We start from the raw sequence: 21,955 nt of genomic DNA on the forward strand, positions 1-21,955 counted from the left end.
GGCACAGTCTCAGGATATGTGCTAGACCATTTAGGACTGAGATAAGGAAAAATGTCTTCACTCAAAGGGTAGTGAGCTTGCGGAATTCTCTACCACAGGAGGCTGTGGAGGCCAAGTCACTGAATGTATTTAAGAAAGGGATTTTTAAAAATATGTTCACAGCATGGGGCGGCATGGTGGCACAGTGGTTAGCACTGCTGCCTCACAGCTCCAGGGTTAAATTCCGGCCTAGAGCAAATGAGCTGCAGACTAGGAGGCGGCATGGTGGCACATTTTGCTTTAGTGTGGAACTGACGCCGGGAGATGGCACTGCTGCCTCACTGTCTTTGTGGAGTTTGCACTTTCTCCCCATGTCTGCGTCCTCCGGCTGCTCTGGTTTCCTCTCACAGTCCAAAGATGTGCAGGTTACAGGTAGATTATTGGCCATGCTAAATTGCCCCTTAGTGTCCAAAATGTTAGATAGGGCTACTGGGTTATAGGGATATGGTGGAGGCATGGGCTTAGGTAGGGTGCTCTTTCAAAGAGCTGGTGCAAACATGATGGGCCGAATGGCCTCCTTCTGCACTGTAAATTCTATGATTCTATGAGCATCATTGGGGTATGGCGAGAACACAGGAATATGGCATTGAGATCAAGGACGAGCCATGACCACATTGAATGATGGAGGAGCCCAAAGGGCCAAATGGCCTTCTGTTGCAGTCTAGTTTCCATGTTTAATGTCATCCCAGTAAAATTAAAATCATCGGCTTGTGGAAGGGCTTAAATTATTTATATTGTGCTGAAATCATCTTTTTGTTGATGATTTTTTGTCTGAATTAACATCTGTGGAGATATTTGCAATTTAATGTGTAGCTTATGGTATTTTTGACCATAAAGTATAAGATAAATGACTGTTTGGTTTGTTAACTCATGTACAGTAAAATGTCTTCTGCTTAGTCTAATTTAAGAATGTTGCAGGTTCCTAAACAGATTAGAACCAAATTTGGGGGCCTGGTCTGGAATTCTAATAATGTGAAAAGGCATAGCCAAGGTCAGTGTGATTCAGCCAGTACTGGCTTACATCTCACAACTTTCAAATAGACTTGCTGCATGGAAAAGAACCAAACTCCATTTTACTTTTTCTCTCCTAAATATTTGTGCCTTTAACAGCAATCCGAGGAATTTATTAAATTTGCTGTCATCAAATTTCATTAAAATTAAAACTACACAATGATCCAAATTGTGGAAAACACGTTTCAGCTTCACCTTGACTTTTGGTTTCCCACCCATGAGCCATGAAGGCATAACACTTTAAAGGAATTGAAAAGCTGTTAAAACATGCGGAAATCATCAGAAACATGACATTTCCTATCAGGAAGACAGAATTTCAGATTCCTCATCACATTTGAAAAAAAGGTCTCTCGCCTCAGTCTTGAATCTATAAATGTTTTACCTTAAACTACAATTCTTTTAAAAATCATGGGCTGGATTCTCCATTTTTGGGACTAAGTCCCCATGCCGTCATGAAAACTGTGTTCTTTTATGCCAGGAAAACCTTGCAGGGGCTAGCAGGCAGCTGTCGTAGAGCTCGCAGCTTTAGCCACCGATACAGCCCCACGCACTGCCAGATCAGAGGCCACGCATGCGCACGACAGCGGCCTCCAGCGGCCACGCCATGCTCCATAGTAGACTCAGCCCGTGCACCTGGACGGGCAAAGTAGTGCCCCGCATCGGCCGCCCGCGCGCCCTGAACCGCCTGTACACATATCCCAGACTCGAATGAAACACCCCCCCCCCCCCCCACCCTCCGATCGGCCCTCCCCCGACTGAGACGGCCCCGGACTGAGTCCGCAGCCGCCACGCAAGTATCCTGGACGGTGGGATCCTCGCCGTCGGGAATTCGGCCGATCGACAACAGAGCATGGCAGGGTGGGCACTGAGGCCAATAATACTCGGCGCGGTGTACTCCACGAGTACGCTGATTTTCGGGGGGCAGAGAATTGAAGAACCGGCACTGCTCCTGATTTCGTGCGGCAAAACAGATTCTCCGCCCCATCGCCAAAAGCGATTTCGGCGTCGGGGTGCAGAGAATCCAGCTCCGTGTCAAATGCTCCTTACATTATGAACTCTTTGGCATGTCTCTGGATTGTTGCTATAAATCCTCAGATCATTCTTGTTTTTTTTTACTCATCAGTCGCAAGATCAAAGAGTGCCGTCACCTTCTGAATGCCCATCATATTCCAGTACAAGGAACATCCCTTGTACTGATTAGTCTGTTTAGATTGGAAATTTAGCACAACATCAGTTGGATTATTACACTCAACATTCCGTTTTCTTTCTGTTCCAATCTCATGTCCATTACTGGAGATTGTTCACATAATTTATCATAACCAGAATTTCACTGGGAACACAATAAGAGACCAGCTTTCACAATTTAATATGTGAGTTAAGCTCAGCAATTCTAATGTAATTCAGACTAAGAGCTTAAAATCACTCAAAACATGACAGATAAAATTATTCAAATGCCACACGATTCCAACAAAACCACAGTAAATTGTCATTTTTCTTCTTGCCCTTATTCAGGTGCCTTTCCACATGATTAAAAATAGTGAAAAGTTAAATTTCACAAAAATAAAATTCTATCTTCTTCCCCTGAAGGTGCTGACTCTCCCTGTCTCCCCTGAAGGTGCTGATTGAAGGACGGCATAGTGACACAGTAGTTAGCTCTGTTGTCTCACAGCACCAGGGACCCCTGTTCAATTCCGGCCTCTGTGTGGATTCTGCACTTCCTCCCCGTGTCTGAATGGGTTTCCTCCAGGTGCACCGGTTTCCTCACATAGTCCAAAGATGTACAGGTTAGGTCGATTGGCCATGCCAAATCGCCCCTTAGTGTCCAGAGGTTAGGTGGGTTATGGGGTTGCGGGAAGTGGGCCTGGATGCAGTGCTCTTTCAGAGGGTCGGTGCAGATTCGATGGGCTGAATGGCCGCCTCCTGCACTGTAGGGATTCTATGATTGTCACACAATCTGGGTATAATGTTTGCAGACTAAGAAAGGACAGAGGAGCCTGTCCTGGTTTCGCTTTGGAAACCATTCATCAACTCATCGGTTATTTGTTTAAAACTGGCCACTGTTATTTATATTGCTTTACTGTTGTGTAAAAGAAACACTACGTACTGTTATGTTTGGCCAAAAATCTTGAATAAAATATATATATTTTTTAATCTCATCGGTCTTGCAAAGACTGAAAGCTGAAGAACCTGCAGAATTTTTGCTGGGTCCGTTTTCTCATCAGCTCTTATTTGTATCGCTCGTTTAATATAGTAAACCAGTCAAGCCAATTCACATTGGCAAAGTTTGATGCTGACGCACTGCAGGAAGCATCACAGCAGGTGACTAAAAGCTTGGTCACCATGCTCAGTTTTAAGCTGCATCTCGAGGGAGGAATGTGAGGGCAGACATGGAGGAAATCCCAGAGTTCAGGATCTCGGCAGCTGAAGATGCAATGGTGACATAATTAAAATCGGGACCCTTGAGAAGCTGCAGTTAGAGGATGCAGATATCTCAAAGGGTTGTAGGACTGGAGGAGATTACAGAGGTCGCGAGGGATGAGATCATGGAGAAATTTGTCAACAAGGAAGAAAATTTTAAAATCAAGATGTTGCTTGGCCAGGAGCCAATGTAACTAGAGAGAGGAGGGTTGATAGGTGAATGGGACTTGGTGTGAGTTAAGACAAAGGCAGAAGGATTTTGGATAAGTTAAAATTTACAGAATGTTGACTAGCAGCAGGAGTCCTTTGGAATAGTCAGTGTTATGCAGGTGGAAATGCCTGGTTTAGTGATCGAGGGATATGTGGTCAGAAGCTCATCTTGTGGTCAAATACGATACCAATGTTGCAAGCACTCTAGTCTAGCCTCAGATATTTGCCAGGGGGAGGGATGGACTGAGTGGGTACAGAGATAGTGGTCGGTGCTGTAGACTGGAGGAAATTTGCACTCATTTTTTGGCAATGCAGTTTAATAGAGACAGTGGAAAGGTCAACCGAGACAATGGTGAGGTAGAACTCAGTGCAGTCAATGTAAATGTGAAAGTTGATGTTGCGTTTTCAAAGATGTCGTAGAGGGGCAGCATGGGGTGAGACATTAGAGATGGTTGTGAGACTCCCGACACAATGTTGCAGGAACAGGAAGAGAAACCATTACACATAGTTCTCTGGCTATGATCATATAGATAAGAATGGACCCGGGCGAGAGCCGTCCTGTCCAACTGGATGGCAATGCAGATGCTTTGGAAGAGGATGGTGTGGTCAACCAAGTCTGATGACCGGTGAGAAGGATGAGGAAGAATAGTTTACCTTTGTCACAATCACACAACATTTTACTTGTGACTTTAAGAGGGAAGTTTCAGTACAGTGATAGGGGTAGAACCCTGATTGGAGGACTTCAAACATGGAATTCTGGGAAAGATTGTCAGGAATTAAGAGTTGACAACAGGTCTGTTCTGGGGAAGGTGTTCGAATCGATCTTTAAGGAGGTTATAGCTAGGCACTTAGACAAGCTTAAGGCAATTGGAAAGAGTCAGCGAGGGAAATCATGTTTAACCACTTTACTAGCATTCTTTGAAGGTGTAACATATAAAGAACAAAGAAATGTACAGCACAGGAACAGGCCCTTCGGCCCTCCAAGCCTGTGCCGACCATGATGCCCATCTAAACTAAAATCTTCGACACTTCCTGGGTCCGTATCCCTCCATTCCCATCCTATTCATGTATTTGTCAAGATGCCCCTTAAATGTCACTATCGTCCCTGCTTCCACCACCGCCTCCGGCAGTGAGTTCCAGGCATCCACTACCCTCTTTATAAAAAAAACTGCCTCACACATCTCCACTAAACCTTGCCCCTTGCACCTTAAACCCATGCCCCCTAGTAAGTGACCCCTCTACCCTGGGGAAAAAGCCTCTGACTATCAATTCTGTCTATGCCCCTCATAATTTTGTAGACCTCTATCAGGTCGCCCCTCAACCTCCGTCGTTCCAGTGAGAACAAACTGAGTTTATTCAACCTCTCCTCATAACTAATGCCCTCCATACCAGGCAACACCCTGGTAAATCTCTTCTGCACCCTCTCGAAAGCCTCCACATCCTTCTGGTAGTGTGGCGACCAGAATTGAACACTATACTCCAAGTGTGGCCTAACTAAGGTTCTATACAGCTGCAACATGACTTGCCAATTCTTATACTCAATGCCCCGGCCAATGAAGGCAAGCATGCCGTATGCCTTCTTGACTACCATCTCCACCTTTGTTGCCCCTTTCAGTGACCTGTGGACCTGTACACCAAGTCCAAAGATGTGCAGGTTAGGTTAGGTGGATTGGCCATGATAAATTGCCCTTAGTGTCCAAAATTGCCCTTAGTGTTGGGTGGGATTACTGGGTTATGGGGATAGGGTGGAGGTGTTGACCTTGGTAGGGTGCTCTTTCCAAGAGCCGGGGCAGACTCGATGGGCCGAATGGCCTCCTTCTGCACTGTAAATTCTATGATTCTATGAACTCTCTGACTGTCAATACTCTTCAGGGTTCTACCATTCACTGTATATTCCCTACCTGCATTAGACCTTCCAAAATGCATTACCTCACATTTGTCCGGATTAAACTCCATCTGCCATTTCTCCGCACAAGTCTCCAAACGATCTAAATCCTGCTGTATCCTCTGACAGTCCTCATCGCTATCCGCAATTCCACCAACCTTTGTGTCGTCTGCAAACTTACTAATCAGACCAGTTACATTTTCCTCCAAATCATTTATAGAGACGACGAACAGCAAAGGTCCCAGCACTGATCCCTGCGGAACACCACTAGTCACAGCCATCCAATCTGAAAAGCACCCTTCCATTGCTACTCTCTGCCTTCTATGACCTACCCAGTTCTGTATCCATCTTGCCAGCTCACACCTGATCCCGTGTGACTTCACCTTTTCTACAAGTCTGCCATGAGGGACCTTGTCAAAGGCCTTACTGAAGTCCATATAGACAACATCCACTGCCCTACCTGCATCAACCATCTTCGAAAAACTTTTTCAAGTTAGTGAGACACAACCTCCTCTTCACAAAACCGTGCTGCCTCTCACTAATACGTCCATTTGCTTCCAAATGGGAGTAGATCCTGTCTCGAAGAATTCTCTCCAGTAATTGCCCTACCACTGATGTAACGCTCATCTGCCTGTAGTTCCCTGGATGATCCTTGCTACCCTTCTTAAACAAAGGAACAGCATTGGCTATTCTCCAGTCCTCCGGGACATCAGCTGATGACAGTGAGGATCCAAAGATTTCTGTCAAGGCCTCAGCAATTTCCTGTCAAGCCTCCTTCAGTATTCTGGGGTAGATCCCATAAGGCCCTCGGGACTTATTTACCTTAATATTTTTCAAGACACCCAACACCTCATCTTTTTGGATCTCAATGTGACCCAGGCTATTTACACACCCTTCTCCAGGCTCAACATCCACCAATTCCTTCTCTTTGGTGAATACTGATGCAAAGTATTCATTTAGTACCTCACACATTTCCTCTGGCTCCACACATAGAGCCCCTTGCCTGTCCTTCAGTGGGCCAACCCTTTCCTTGGCTACCCTCTTGCTTTTTATGTACGTGTAAAAGGTCTTGGGATTTTCCTTAACCCTATTTGCCAATGACCTTTCGTGACCCCTTTTAGCTCTACTGACTCCTTGCTTAAGTTCCTTCCTACTTTCCACACAGGCTTTGTCTGTTCCCAGCCTTCTAGCCATACAAATGCCTCCTTTTTCTTTTTGACGAGGCCTACAATATCTCTCGTTATCCAAGGTTCCCGAAATTTGCTGTATTTATCCTTCTTTCGCACAGGAACATGCCGGTCCTGAATTCCTGCCAACTGACATTTGAAAGCCTCCCACATGTCTGATGTTGATTTACCCTCAAACATCCGCCCCCAATCTAGATTCTTCAGGTCCCACCTAATATTGTTATAATTAGCCTTCCCCCAATTTAGCACGTTCACCCTAGGACCACTCTTATCCTTGTCCACCAGCACTTTAAAACTTACTGAATTGTGCTCGCTGTTCACGAAATGCTCCCCTACTGAAACTTCGACCACCTGGCCGGGCTCATTCCCCAATACCAGGTCCAGCACAGCCCCTTCCCTAGTTGGACTATCTACATATTGTTTTAAGAAGCCCTCCTGGATGCTCCGCACAAACTCTGCCCTGTCTGCTGTTGGGATTGATAGTTGGCCCGCATCACAGAACAAAGAGCCAGAGGCATCAAATTGGTTGTGGTGAGGATATTTTAATGTTCCTCGTACAAGTGAACACTGCTGCCCCACTATCCCGATGGTGTCACCCCACTATCTTTTCCTCCCCTACCCCTCCCCCACCAAAGCACACTGTACTCCTTACTTCCGCATCCCCTCACCCCCTCAGTGCCCTCAGTGATCCTCAATGTGTTTGGCCTTCCTTGATCTACCGCTACATCGAGGTGAATCCCCAGGATGCAAATCAGAGATGGAGGCAGCCAGTTGCTTACCACATCCCATTGCCTTCAATGCACAGGACGGGCATCCTCTGGGGGCTCTGGGGCCCTGCGCACTTGTCGACAGTACATGCACAGCCATCCAGCCCTGTTCTGGGTACTGGCTTCGAGGCGCGGCCTCATCAGAGGCGGAACTTGGGGAAGCTTGTGGCCATCGTCGGCAGTCGATAGGATGGATCTGGATTGCCACTTAGTGCTCCCTTCTCCAAGTCAGTGTGGATAGAACACTGGGGTTCACCTCAGAATAGAGGGGCAGCTGGTACAAGCCCTGGTTGCCCCTGTGTCATCTGACTTTGACAGCTCTTGCAGCTCTACAGTCTATGCACCATGATGTTGACCCCCTCGGTGATGCTCCTTAGTGATCAGTGATTGGGCCATGCTCTGCAATGACTCGCCAATGCCCACCTGGGACTGGGACAAGCTCTGCAGCGCCTCGTCCATTCCCATCTGAGAGCGAGACATGTCCCGCAGCAGCTCATCAATGTCAGCCTGGTACTGGGTCACATCCCCCATGGAGTCGGACATTCTGCCGAGGCCCTCCAGCCATGGCCATCACCGACTATGCCTTGGACACACACCTTCACTCATGCTGCCGATGTCATGTACCAGGCTCTCCACTGCGGTCGCCACTCCAGCAGTGTTGGCCTCAGTGACATGCATTGCCGGCGACATCTCCTGCGGCCATAGTCTCTAGGACTCCTCCAATCAGCTATGGACCGGCTGGAGTGTTGCTGACATCTTCATCTGGATGTCTCGGCCGCTCCCTAACATCTCCATCAGCTCCGGGTAAACCTGTTCCAGAGGCTCAACTGGGTCCTGGGATGACAGCTGTGAGGCATCAACTGTGGCATCCTCTGAGCTCTCCAAGATGGTCTCATGGGAGGCAGGAGGTTGGGGCTACCCAGGATGGGGCGGCACTGTCAAATGGAGGAACTGTAGGAGAATGAACACGTGGTCAGTGGGAGGGAGGGTTAGTCTGTATGGCAATAACAACTCATGTGTGACAGTCCGTCCGCCGATCTGTGCCCTCTCCCAGCGATTGTGGGAGAGCTTCTCCTGCGGAGACATAGAGGGCATCATTAGTCACACGTGTTTCACAGTGCTGGGGGGGGGGGTGGTTTGAAGGGAGGGATGGGAGAGTTGGGGTTAAGGGAGAGCTGGAGTGAAGGGTGGGTTGGGGGACAGATGGAGGGTTGGAAGGGCTGGTCACTTTGGTGGGGGGGAAAGCTCTGGGAGGCGGGAGGGGTTGTCAACTCACCCGTGCTGCCCCGGTGTAGGTCATTGACCTTCTTGCGACACTGGAGGCCACTGCCCGAGCTTATGGCCGTTGCCACTTCGTCACAGGTGGCACTATATATCCCACCTCGCCTCCAGTGCAACTCGGAGCCTCCCCAGGTCTGCATCTCCAAACTTGGGGTCGTCTTGGCGCCATGGCTGCGAGCAGAATGGGGTTGGTTGTGCAAGTACTGCTCGACCTTGTTAGCGGGGGGCCTGGCATGCACGGTCCCGGCGAATTGGCTGGCAAGTCTTCATTTGCGGTGTGAAGCCTGTGAAGCCTCATTAAGTGGACTAATTAATGTTGAATAGCATTTCTGGCCTGGCTGGGCCGAGCGCCGGGAAGCTTGTGGCATTCCCGCTCACTCCCATACTTAGAAAACTTTCCGGTGAATCACGTCTATGCTGTACTTGGGTTTCCAGAAAGCATTTGATAAGGTGCCACATAAAAGGTCATTGCAAAAATTAAAGCTGTAAGGGATACCATATTAGCCTGGATTGAAGATTGGTTGACTGGCAGAAGACAAACAGAAAATATAAATGGATCTTTGTCTGATTGATAGGATGTGATAAGTGGAATCCAGCAGAGGTCTGTGTTGGAGCTTCAACCTTTTAGAATTTACATCAATGACTTAGAAGAGGGAAGCAAAGGGATGGCTGTAAAATTTGCAGACGACACAAAGCTAGGTAGGAAAGTATGTTGTGAAGAAGACATGAGGGCCGGAATTCTCCGGCTGTTCGTTGATGGCGGAATTCTCTGGTGCCATCGGCAGCGCACCCCCACCCACGAGATTTCCGGCAGCGTGGGGTGGGTTCAATGGGAATTCTCATTGAAAATGGAGGGAGCAAAGAATCCCGCCGTCAGCAAACACGCAGCTGGATGGTTAGAGAATCCCACCCGAGGAATTTGCAGATGGATATAGATAGGTTGAGTGAGTGGGCAAAAATTTAGCAGATGGAGTATATTGTGGGAAAATGTGAAGTTGTTCACTTTAGTAGGAGGAATGTTATTTGAATGGAGAACAACTGCAGAATGCCGAACTGCTGAGGGATTTAGGTGTTTTAGTGCAAAGGTCACAAAAAGTTAGTATGCAGGTCCAGCACGCAATCAAAAAGGCTAATGAAATGTTATCCTTCATTACAAGAAGAACTGAACAGAAAAGTAAGGATGTTAATGTTGAAATTATACGGGCATTGGTTAGACCGCATCTCGAATACTGTGTGCAGTTTTGGTCTCCTTATTTAAGGAAGGATGACGGTTCAGGGGAGGTTTACTACATTGATACCTGCAATTAGTGGGTTGTCTTATGAGGAATGTTTGGACAGGCTGGCCTTGTTTCCACTGGAGTTTAGAAGAGTGAGGGGTGACTTCATTGAAGTATATAAGATCCTGAACAATCTCGACAAGGTGGATGTGGAAAGGATGTTGTCTCTTGTGGGTGAGTCCAGAATTAAGGGCCGTTCTTTTAGAACAGAGATGAGGAGAAATATTTTATCTAAGAGGATTGTGCGACTTTGGAATTCTTGCCCTTAAAAGGTGATGGAGGTGGAGTCATTGATTAATTTTAAGGTGGAGGCAGATAGATTATTGTTGAGCGGCGGAATCAAAGATTATCGGGGGTAGATGAGAATATAGAATTCACAACACAAATAGATCAGCCATGATCTTATTGAATGGTGGAGTAGGCTTGAGGGACCAAATGGCCTAATTCTGCCCTTATTTTGTATGTTTGCATGTTGGTGGATTCAAGGACTTTGAAAAGGAAGCTGGAGATGTGGCGTTTGCATGGACGTAGGGTTTTTTCAGTCAACAGGGTAGTTTTGAAGGAGAGGGGGGAGACAATGGCTGAGAAAAGAAACACATCCCCGCAACTTTACTTTCTGATACTTTTTTAAGCTGTTAAACTCTCTCTTTTATATTCTAACTTTGTTGTGATTAGTTGAGGAACAATTGCCGAGACATTGGTATGTCTGAACAAGAAATTATATATTGGCCGATTCATGCATCTCTCTCATCATCATGTGGGTGGTCCTGTTTCCACGGTCCCAACATTAATCCTTCAACCCTAATGCAATGTGATGGAGGTGGATAGTGGCAATGGGGAACCAGGCAACAGTCCCATATGCTGTTTCTGTTGGTTCAAACCCGAAAACTATCCCACAATCCAAACTCTGCCATCACCTCGCTAAATGTATCATGATGTTGAGCGCTGGATCAGGACTGGGTGGTTTATAAATAACATATAGACCTTAAGTCTCATTTTTTTTCTTGTACCCCTCATCAGAGGAGTCCTGATCTGGTCTGGCCTACATGTGACTCCAGACCCGCAGCAATGCGTGTTTCATGGTCATCATCAATTTAAATGTATGTCTATATCTGACTGTCGAGTGCAAATTGTGATTCTGAAAGAACTAGGTAAAGTTTCCGTAAACATTCATCTAGTTTGGAGTTTGATTATCAACAGGATCATTGACTATAAGGCAGCATTGTTAAAAGCCACAGAACTACATGTTATCATGCTCAATATTCTGTCCGATCAAATGTGGATATTCTTACTTATATATAATTCCTCAAACGATCAAAGACATTCATTGATTTGCATTGGAATTAAGCATACAACTAAAACTATTATTACCAATTGTTATGGGCGAGGCGTTTTCAGAACCCCAAAATGTATCATGGAGTTCAACCAACCTCCCCCTTTAATGGATTGTTGCTTTTCCGAGCACACGGCTTGTTCCCCAAGTGTGATATTACAATTATGGACACATGGTTTTTAACACATAACAATGTTTATTCCATGAACTCAAATTAACCTATTAAATAAACATTGGATCTCTTAACACCCCTTACTTCAAAGTTAACCCTGAAAATAACACAACACTAAATAATCCCTCAAAATGTTCCTTCAAACATCCAAAAGGCTTCAAACCTACAAAACAGTAACACCCCAGGTCACAGTTAATATATATTTTCTGTTTTATGGCAGAGATAGATATGCTTGGTTGACTTCAGCTCCAGCACCTTGCTTTCTTCCTGCAGCTCACTGGAAACACACAGACACACCCAAGCTGATTTTTCAAACTGGCTTTGTCCCTTCAAGCAGATCACATCAAACCAGAACTTCTCAATCTGCTGTCTCAAGCTGGCTTTCTCCTTTTTAGCAGCTCACAGCAAAACAGCCAGGCACTTTAAACTGCTCTCAGCAAAACCAGCCAGGCACTTTTAGCTGCTCTCAGCAAAACACAGACACACACACAGCTCTTTTCCTCAAAACTGAAACTTCAAAAATGGCTGAACTGAGTTCAGCTCCACCCACTCTCTGACATCACTGTTTTCTTAAAGGTACATTGCTTAAACATCCATTTCTCAAAGGTACTCTCACATGACACAATAGTTACATCCAGGAGAGTGTTATTGTCTCATCTACATCAAAACTTCTGTTTGACTTGTTGAGCTATCTTACCTTGTCAATGTGGACGTTTTTATTATTCATTCATGGGACGTGGGCTTCACAGGCTGTGTCAGCATTTATTGCCCATCCCTAATTGCCCTTGGGGGCAGTTAAGAGTCAACTGCATTGCTGCAAGTCTGGAGTCACATGTAGGCCAGACCAGATCAGGACGGCAGATTTCCTTCCCTAAAGGACATTAGTGAACCAGATGGGTTTTTACAACAATCGACAATGGTTATCATTAGACTTTTAATTCCAGATATTTTATTGAGGTGAAATACCACCACTTGCCATTGTGGGTTCCGAACCCGGGTCACCAGATCATTATCCTGAGCATCTGTATTACTAGTCCAGTGACAATACCACTCTGCCACCGCCTCCCCATAAATACTGAATATATCTTAACCTCATCAACCTCCTGTTAGGAAAACCGCAATTATGTCTGGCTATTAAAACTGAGGCTGCAATTTTGCACTCCGAACCACTGTTTGCCACGGTGCTATGGACGTCCTGAAGCTATAAAATGGTGCAGACCAAGCTGCCAGCCACTTCCAACAATATACAAATGTACAAATTAGGAGCAAGAGGAGGCAACGTGGTCCCTTGCCCCTACACCCCCATTTAATAAGATCATGGCTGATTTGATTGTGACCTCAAATCTACATCCCACATACCCCCAATAACCTATCACCCCCCCCCCCACCACCCCCCCACCCCCCCCCCCCCACCCCCCGTTTGCCAAGAATCTCTCCACCTCTGCCTTAAAAATACTCAAAGGTTCTCCTCCCACTACCTTTTCAGGGAGAGAGTACCAGAGACTCTCAACCTTTTGAGAGAAAACATTTTGCCTCATCGCCTTATTTTTAAACAATGGCCCCTGGTTCTAGATTTTCCCACAAGAGGAAACATCCTCTCCATATCCTCCCTGTCAAAATCCCTCAGGATCTTATTTTTCAATCAAGTTGCTTCTTACTCTTCGAAACACCAGTGGATTCAAGCCCGGCCTGCCCAATCTTTCCTCATAAGATAACCCACTCATTCCAGGTATTAATCGAGTCGACCTTCTTTGAGAAGCTTCCAACACATTTAAATCCTTCCTTAAATAAGGTAACCAATACTGTACACAATACAGCACATGTGGTCTCACTAGTACCCTGTACAACTGAAGCAAAACCTCCTTACTTTTGATTTCAATTCCCCTTGTAATAAACAATCACATTCCATTAGCTTTCCCAATTATTTGCTGGACTTATGCGACTCATGCACTAGGACACCCGGATCCTTCTGCACCTCAGAACTTGCAATCTCTCACCATTTAGATAATTCCGTTTGATGCCAAATTCTGGGCAGAATGCTGGTGCAGGAATGCCGTGCATGTTTTGAACGAGTGAGGATTTGTGTGTGACTATCAGCTGTTCTGACTAAATGGATGCACATTTCACAAACTGAGTTCCTCCCAACCACTGAGCCCGACCATTAATCATTCTCAGTTGAATTTGCAGACAGCACCATGAGGGTATCTTCATGATGGCATGGTCACCATTTCTATATTGGTAGAGATGGGTTCCAAGCTCTCCTCCAAGCTCCTTGACATCACAAGTCTGTCATGAAAGCCTGCCAATGCACAAAGTATAATAGTGTACATGCTCATTAGAATCCCTGTGTAGGCTCATTGAAGTCTTTATCTGGGTCTGCTGCAGCAGAACTTATCTGGACTTCGCCCTCGACTGAACAAACACACAGATCGGCTGAGATGCTTGGAGCCTACTCTTGCCCAGTAACTCACCACATGCAGATTCCAACTCTAGACTAGCCTATATTCGATATATTCTATTTACAAGTCTATATTCTATACTACTTTGTGCATTGCCAGTATCTGAGGTGGTGACTGCGAGTGTCAGATCAAATGCTGGTGCCTCTTCAAGAGTGTTGTGATTTTGCTCTCTCCCTTCTCCCTAAGGCTGGTTAGGTGGCAGCTCTCGGGCAGAAGGAAACATAAAATCAGAATCAGGGTTAATATGTGGGTGAGGAGGTTAGTAAGAAGCCCAAAATCACACCATTTGCATCTTACACACTAAGGCAGATGGCAGGCTGAGAGTGTGGAGGGAGTTGTGCAGGAACAGAGGTCAGTAACATATTGTCCTGAATTCTCCGGCCGTTAGGATTCTCTGTTCCCGCTGGCAGCGCATCCCCACCGGTGGGTTTCCCAGTGGTTTCAATGGGAAATCCCATTGACAAGCAGCAGGAAAGTAATACTCTTTCAGAAGAGTAATAGTTATAGGGGACTCTATAGTCAGGGGAACAGATAGGCGCTTCTGTGGACGTGAAAGAGACTCCAGGATGGTATGTTGCCTCCCTGGTGCCAGGGTCCAGGATGTCTCCGAACGGGTAGAGGGAATCCTGAAGGGGGAGGGCAAACAGGTAGAGGTCGTTGTACATATTGGTACTAACGACATAGGCAGGAAGAGGCATGAGGTCCTGCAGCAGGAGTTCAGGGAGCTAGGCAGAAAGTTAAAAGACAGGACCTCGAGGGTTGTAATCTCGGGATTACTCCCTGTGCCACGTGCCAGTGAGGCTAGAAATAGGAAGATAGAGCAGACAAACACGTGGCTAAACAGCTGGTGTAGGAGGGAGGGTTTCGGTTATCTGGACCACTGGGAGCTCTTCCGGGGCAGGTGTGACCTGTATAAGATGGACGGGTTGCATCTAAACCGGAGAGGCATAAATATCCTGGCCGCGAAATTTGCTAGTGTCACACGGGAGGGTTTAAACTAGTATGGCAGGGGGGTGGGCACGGGAGCAATAGGTCAGAAGGTGAGAGCGTTGAGGGAGAACTAGGGAATATGGACAGTGTGGCTCTGAGGCAGAGCAGACGGGGAGAAGTTGCTGAACACAGCGGGTCTGGTGGCCTGAAGTGCATATGTTTTAATGCAAGGAGCATTACGGGTAAGACAGATGAACTTAGAGCTTGGATTACTACTTGGAACTATGATGTTGTTGCCATTACAGAGACCTGGTTGAGGGAAGGGCAGGATTGGCAGCTAAACGTTCCAGGTTTTAGATGTTTCAGGCGGGATAGAGGGGGATGTAAAAGGGGAGGCGGAGTTGCGCTACTTGTTCAGGAGAGTATCACAGCTATACAGCGAGAGGACACCTCAGAGGGCAGTGAGGCTATATGGGTAGAGATCAGGAATAAGAAGGGTGCAGTCACAATGTTGGGGGTATACTACAGGCCTCCCAACAGCCAGCGGGAGATAGAGGAGCAGATAGGTAGACAGATTTTGGAAAAGAGTAAAAACAACAGGGTTGTGGTGATGGGAGACTTCAACTTCCCCAATATTGACTGGGACTCACTTAGTGCCAGGGGCTTAGACGGGGCAGAGTTTGTAAGGAGCATCCAGGAGGGCTTCTTAAAACAATATGTAAACAGTCCAACTAGGGAAGAGGCGGTACTGGACCTGGTATTGGGGAATGAGCCCGGCCAGGTGGTAGATGTTTCAGTAGGGGAGCATTTCGGTAACAGTGACCACAATTCAGTAAGTTTTAAAGTACTGGTGGACAAGGATAAGAGTGGTCCGAGGATGAATGTGCTAAATTGGGGGAAGGCTAATTATAACAATATTAGGCGGGAACTGAAGAGCATAGATTGGGGGCGGATGTTTGAGGGCAAATCAACATCTGACATGTGGGAGGCTTTCAAGTGTCAGTTGATAGGAATACAGGACAGGCATGTTCCTGTGAGGAAGAAAGACAAATACGGCAATTTTCGGGAACCTTGGATGACGAATGATATTGTAGGCCTCGTCAAAAAGAAAAAGGAGGCATTTGTCAGGGCTAAAAGGCTGGGAACAGACGAAGCCTGTGTGGCATATAAGGAAAGTAGGAAGGAACTTAAGCAGGGAGTCAGGAGGGCTAGAAGGGGTCATGAAAAGTCATTGGCAAATAGGGTTAAGGAAAATCCCAAGGCTTTTTACACTTACATAAAAAGCAAGAGGGTAGCCAGGGAAAGGGTTGGCCCACTGAAGGATAGGCAAGGGAATCTATGTGTGGAGCCAGAGGAAATGGGCGAGGTACTAAATGAATACTTTGCATCAGTATTCACCAAAGAGAAGGAATTGGTAGATGTTGAGTCTGGAGAAGGGGGTGTAGATAGCCTGGGTCACATTGTGATCCAAAAAGACGAGGTGTTGGGTGTCTTAAAAAATATTAAGGTAGATAAGTCCCCAGGGCCGGATGGGATCTACCCCAGAATACTGAAGGAGGCTGGAGAGGAAATTGCTGAGGCCTTGACAGAAATCTTTGGATCCTCGCTGTCTTCAGGGGATGTCCCGGAGGACTGGAGAATAGCCAATGTTGTTCCTCTGTTTAAGAAGGGTGGCAGGGATAATCCCGGGAACTACAGGCCGGTGAGCCTTACTTCAGTGGTAGGGAAATTACTGGAGAGAATTCTTCGAGACAGGATCTACTCCCATTTGGAAGCAAATGGACGTATTAGTGAGAGGCAGCACGGTTTTGTGAAGGGGAGGTCGTGTCTCACTAATTTGATAGAGTTTTTCGAGGAGGTCACTAAGATGATTGATGCAGGTAGGGCAGTAGATGTTGTCTATATGGACTTCAGTAAGGCCTTTGACAAGGTCCCTCATGGTAGACTAGTACAAAAGGTGAAGTCACACGGGATCAGGGGTGAACTGGCAAGGTGGATACAGAACTGGCTAGGCCATAGAAGGCAGAGGGTAGCAATGGAGGGATGCTTTTCTAATTGGAGGGCTGTGACCAGTGGTGTTCCACAGGGATCAGTGCTGGGACCTTTGCTCTTTGTAGTATATATAAATGATTTGGAGGAAAATGTAACTGGTCTGATTAGTAAGTTTGCAGACGACACAAAGGTTGGTGGAATTGCGGATAGCGATGAGGACTGTCTGAGGATACAGCAGGATTTAGATTGTCTGGAGACTTGGGCGGAGAGATGGCAGATGGAGTTTAACCTGGACAAATGTGAGGTAATGCATTTTGGAAGGTCTAATGCAGGTAGGGAATATACAGTGAATGGTAGAACCCTCAAGAATATTGAAAGTCAAAGAGATCTAGGAGTACAGGTCCACAGATCACTGAAAGGGGCTGCACAGGTGGAGAAGGTAGTCAAGAAGGCATACGGCATGCTTGCCTTCATTGGCCGGGGCATTGAGTATAAGAATTGGCAAGTCATGTTGCAGCTGTATAGAACCTTAGTTAGGCCACACTTGGAGTATAGTGTTCAATTCTGGTCGCCACACTACCAGAAGGATGTGGAGGCTTTAGAGAGGGTGCAGAAGAGATTTACCAGAATGTTGCCTGGTATGGAGGGCATAAGCTATGAGGAGCGATTGAATAAACTCGGTTTGTTCTCACTGGAACGAAGGAGGTTGAGGGGCGACCTGATAGAGGTATACAAAATTATGAGGGGCATAGACAGAGTGGATAGTCAGAGGCTTTTCCCCAGGGTAAAGGGGTCAATTACTAGGGGGCATAGGTTTAAGGTGAGAGGGGCAAAGTTTAGAGTAGATGTACGAGGCAAGTTTTTTACGCAGAGGGTAGTGGGTGCCTGGAACTCACTACCGGAGGAGGTAGTGGAGGCAGGGACGATAGGGACATTTAAGGGGCATCTTGACAAATATATGAATAGGATGGGAATAGAAGGATATGGACCCAGGAAGTGTAGAAGATTGTAGTTTAGTCGGGCAGTATGGTCGGCACGGGCTTGGAGGGCCGAAGGGCCTGTTCCTGTGCTGTACATTTCTTTGTTCTTTGTTTGTTCTTTGAAAAGAGAATCCCACCACAAGCGAACGGTGCACCGCCGAGAAACATGCAGCTGGAGGAGTGGAGAGCCCGCCTATTACCCTGAAAGTACGCAATGAAACCTGGTGATAAAGGTTCTGTCCCAACCAGCTTCATGGCATGGAACACCGCTGCGGGGTTTAGGGATTAGAGCAGGCCTGTCTCCCAACAATTCTACACTGATCCTTTCTATTATGTGGCACCTTGTCCTCCGAGAGGTGGAAAATGTCAGTGATTTTGTTGCAATGTTTGGTGACGTATCTGTCATAGCTGAATAGCTTGAGGGCATTTGGAGGTTGCAAGCGATGGTTGTGTAGCTGATAACATTGGTAAATATGTGAGAGCTATTTGCAGCATCTGAACGTTGAACGGGTGTATGAGCAAGTGCTGCGAAATGAGCAGCTGATAGATAGGCGGTCTGGTGGGTTCGAGACGTCATGTGAAAATGCATACACGACCCAAGTGAGGTCATTAAACATTTTCTTGCACTGCTGCTCAGTCTCAGGGAGTTGACCTCCCTGGTCGCCTGCTCCCACGCTCTATGGAGGTTTGTTACCTGAGGGTTTCCTGACAACCCACCTAATTATGGCATCACCCAGCTTATCAATGTTATGAGGAAAGGTTGAACAGGTTAGGCCTGTACCACTTGGAGTTTAGAAGATTCGGAGGTAATCTTACTGAAACATATAAGATTCTGCGGTGACTTGAAAGGATAGATGATGGGAGGATGTTGGCCCTCATGCGGAATCTAGAAGTGGGGCAAGGTTAAAAATTCCCTTGAAGACTGAGATGAGGAGAACTTTCTTGTTTCAGAGGGTTGGCAGTGTTTGGAATTCCATTCTCCAGAGAGCAGTGGAGGCTGGGTCATTGAATATATTCAAAGCTGAGTTAGACGGATTTTTAATCTCCAAGGGAGTTGAGGGTCATGGAGGAGAGGCTAGAAAGTGGAGTTGAGACCACAAGTAGCAGCCATGATCTTACTGAATGATGAAGCAGGCTTGAGGGAGCGAATGGCCTAATCCTTTCTTATAATCGTATGAATGTCCATGACTAATCCTGCATGCTGCCAGTTGTGATCCGTGAAGACCTCTATTTGCCCTGGTGCTCCGTTTCCATTCTCTCCAATTGCAGCGCTGACACACAGTAGCAGTCTCATTTCATTCAGTGCCCTGTTAAAAGAACAGACTATCTTTAAGAGCTGGAAGCCAGCTACAACACCTGCTTGCCTTGCATACGTTCAGATCAATTTCTGAGTGCAGTCAGCCAGCAGCCTACTCTGAGTTCAACATACACCAGAAAATAGGTGCAAACCTACACTAGCCATGCATATATAAATAATTTGCAGATGTGGTTAATCTACAAAATGAATAACATAGGCGAGGCAGGCTGTCCCTTTCTAAAATGTTCAATGTTAACTAGAGTATTAAATCTCAAAGGAAAGTTACTACTGATTGGTCTAAATTGGTGAGATCAATTTCTGATTAAATTCATTACTGCTAATAGTGTGAGATATCAAGCCCATTGAACAGAGGAGGGTATAGGGGCTGGTGGTTGTTGCCATATGGCTTTTAAGAAAATGTGTAAATGATGTACACTTGTCCTTGAGGAACCAAGAAGTAAAACAGCATGTGACCAGCTGTCAATTAGTAAATTGGAGCAGTTGTTGCTGTTTTTTTGAGTCATAGTGCTTCCTGAATTCTTAAAGTAAACCAGTTGTTGAGCTATCCTGTGACACCTTCAAATACATCAAATCTGCTTATATTTTGCCAACCGTGTGTATAATTGGAGAGTTTGTATGAAGAAGCCAGAAATGCACCATGGTGGCAGCGTTTTGAGGTTGAAGACCACCGGAGGAGCCACAGATATGATTTGGTGTAATACATGGATAGTATGTGCATTGAAGCCCTCTACAGACAGGTCTTTCTGGTAGGCTTTGATCAGCATTGAAACTATAACCAGCTCCATTAGCAATTGAGACAGTTCAGCCCACAACAAATCACAATCCTTGCCTTTATCACAGGACCTTCTGATGAACTGATCAGTTCATTCTTGTGGCTGTTGACTGTAAGCCATTGGCTCCAATCAGTGCATTCTAAAATTTATCTTTTCACAAAGTTTTGTCAAATAGTGAGTTCCTGATCTGTGGGATGGTGAATGTGAGCAATGAGTCTGTTTGCGGTCTTGCCGTGCAGTTGGTTTTAAATCATAAGGAAAAACTGCAGAGTCATTCAAACATCTTTGGAAGACCACAGATGTCCCATTGGACCAGTTGGATCCTGTTCAGCTGCAGACCAGTTCATCAGATGGTCCAGTGATAAAGGCAAGGATTGTGATTTGTTGCAAGCTGAACGTCTAAATGACTAATGGAGCTGGTTATAGCTTCAATGCTGATCAAAGCATTCCAGAAAGACCTGTCTGTAGAGGGCTTCAATGCATATACTATCCATTTATTACACCAAACAAAGGATGGAAATATGCTTTTTAGATTTTGTCATCACAGAATATCAATGAAAATAAAGATAACCATCAGAAATGAGGAGTTGCATAGAGTCAACATTTTGTGCCTGGCTGAGGAGGATCAGAATTATTCTGTTCAACTGCAGAACATGCTAAAGGAGCATGAAACAGCAAAAGTGCCAATACATGTTCACAGTCAAAATCACTAGACGAGCGAGTGTGAACATCATACCGGTCAGAGTCCTAAAGGATGTGTACCTGGATCATTGGAGGTCAATGATACAACCAACTGAAGGCAAACTAAATGCAGCCAATGGGTCACCCATTCAGTGAATTGCTACATTCAATTTGAAATGCAGCTACAGCAAATCTGCGTGGAAACCACAAGTGTTTAATGTGGTGGACACAAGTAGACCAGTAGTAGCAGAGTTACCGGTGTGTTCAGAACTCAACATTGTGACCATACACAAGATCACCAAAATCACAGCAGAAGAGGTTCAGAATTAGGGCATTGAGTCAGTCTGTGGCCCATAATAGACATACCCAAACAGATTTGACACCACAAGGAACTTCAGAGGTGATAATGTGCAACACCTCACAGAAGGTATAATTCCATCGATCAACCCTTCTAGAAAGTGGAGTGTGCTCGTCCAGAGAAGTTGTACAGAGAAGATGATGTGAAGCATATCGGCATTATCCAGTGTGTGTCAGCACAGCAGCTGGTGCAGTTCTATCATTTGCCTACTGCAAAAAGATGACACAATTCGGCTATGCTTGTCCACAAGATGTCTAAAGCTCGCTCTAAAGTGATGGCCACACAAGATTTCAAAATGAGAGGAATTGAATCCCAAATTCACAGGAGCAAATTTTTTCCAAATTGAACGCTAAACATGGATATTGGTCGGTTCATTTGACAGAGGGGCCTCAAGAAATCACTGCATTCAGGACACCATTTGAAAGATACTGCTTCCAGAGTTTACTCTTTGGCTTATCCATCACTCAGGATCTGTCCCAGCAGCATATGGATTGGATTACAGAACATATTGCTGGGTGCATATGCATCACCGATGATATTACACTGATTGGCAAAACAGAAGGGGATCACAGCTATATTATTCTCTAAGTCTGAATAAAGATTGTAGACTTCCAGTTAACACAAATACTTTATTCAGTGGGTTTGTTCTGTTTCCAGAGCTTAACTAGATATAATACAGTCAAGAGGTATGACCAGTGAAGCTAAGGTAAGCTGCCTATGCTGAGCTGTCTCTGTCTGCTGGTCCCTAGCCCTGTGCTTCTGAAAGAGGCGGATCCTACCTTGGGCTGGACTCGTTATACCCGTCTCTGGTGCCCTCTAGTGATGCTGTGGCTGTTACATCTGTCTGCAGTCCCTGGTGTAAGTGCAGATGTATGTACAGATCA

General features: G+C 46.0%; 1 protein-coding gene across 1 annotated transcript in view; it reads left to right on the forward strand.

Annotated features, from left to right (window-relative positions):
- The window catches only part of LOC140420864 (gamma-aminobutyric acid receptor subunit alpha-3-like), a 632,301-nt gene that overhangs the window by 239,941 nt on the left and 370,405 nt on the right, over positions 1–21,955 (forward strand). The window lies entirely within an intron of this gene.

Source organism: Scyliorhinus torazame, chromosome 5 (assembly GCF_047496885.1).
Source record: "Scyliorhinus torazame isolate Kashiwa2021f chromosome 5, sScyTor2.1, whole genome shotgun sequence".
NCBI classification, from domain to species: domain Eukaryota; kingdom Metazoa; phylum Chordata; class Chondrichthyes; order Carcharhiniformes; family Scyliorhinidae; genus Scyliorhinus; species Scyliorhinus torazame.